Source organism: Branchiostoma floridae, chromosome 4 (assembly GCF_000003815.2).
Source record: "Branchiostoma floridae strain S238N-H82 chromosome 4, Bfl_VNyyK, whole genome shotgun sequence".
Taxonomy (NCBI): Eukaryota; Metazoa; Chordata; class Leptocardii; order Amphioxiformes; family Branchiostomatidae; genus Branchiostoma; species Branchiostoma floridae.
In genome coordinates, this window is record NC_049982.1 from 19,047,285 (window position 1) to 19,048,635 (window position 1,351).

Here is a 1,351-nt window from a genome sequence, read left to right on the forward strand (position 1 = left end):
CCTCCGCTCTTCCGATGATGCCGTGTCTGTAAAGTGTAAATGTAAGCTTTTGAAAAACAGCCTCGAAGTTTTCAGGGCCTGTGTGCTAAGATGATGCCGTGTCTGTAAAGTGTAAAGTGTAAGATTTGAAAAAAGCCCGTTTTTTTTTTCACTGAGAGTGGTGGGTCATTGTCACAAGCTTTTGACAATTAACCCCGGTGGTTAATGAGCCGTGTTTGTAAAGTGTAAATGTAAGCTTTTGAAAAACAGCCTCGAATTTTTTCAGGGCCTGTGTGCTAAGATGATGCCATGTCTGTAAAGTGTAAAGTGTAAGATTAGGAAAAAGCCCCGTTTTATCACTGAGAGTGGTGGGTCATTGTCGCTAGCTTTTGTCAATTAGCCATGTCTGTAAGGTGTAGAGCGTTGGAAGAAGCCTCTTTCGTTTCTCGGGGCATGCATGCTTGTAATAAAAGCGTTCGAAAAGGCGTCCATAAAGTGTAAAGTGGAAAAGTTGAGATGTTCCCATTAATCTTTTTTTTCGAGAGCGGCGTAATTGATTAGCCTTCAGGTTTAGAAGAAAACCTCCTTTTCTTTCCAGAGAGCGCAATTCCCTTGGGTGCAGTTATGTCATTGCGTTTGGGTTCAGTAATGTTTTTGCGTTTGGTCATTCGTGTGTGAGAGATTAGGTCATCGGTGTGTAAAGTTATTTGTAAAGTTCTGAAATAGGTCATGTTTTTCTATGTCCGATTCCTTGCCAGTACTGGTCCAAGCAGAGGTCGAATCGCGCAGATATAGTAGTAGTCGAAAAGATTACACTCGCGCTCTTCCTCTTCTACCTCTGATTGGAGAGTATGCAAACAGGTCGCCCGGTGCGTCCTCATGATCAAATGACCCTCTGGTTCTTCTGCCAACGACAGTCACCTGGGTAGTCACAGTGCTTTAAGTACCTATTACTTCCAAAGCTGTTAGGTAGTTTTATAAATAAGCTTGCTCCATAGTGGGCTTGCTGACATCAAGGAGGTTAACCTCCTTGCTGACATTCAGTATTTGTCAGTCAATATTTGAATGCGGTTATGAAGAAGGGGGCCGACCAGAATATATATTTCCAAAATTATTTGGAGCACCACGTGCTGGATCTTTGAACAAGTACTTTTATTTTCTAGATGCTGTAATTTACAATTGTCATTAAAATAGCCCCGTCTCGTCTAGGTACTAAGTAGGTAAGCAAGCTTTGAACAGCCAGACTTTGTGTGTATCAAATTTTAGCTGACTGTGCACGTGTGCCAAGTTGACAAATATGATTTCTGACAGGAGCGCTGGTGCGTGTAATCAAGTTTTCCACGGCTGATGTATCGGATTAGCCTCTACTACC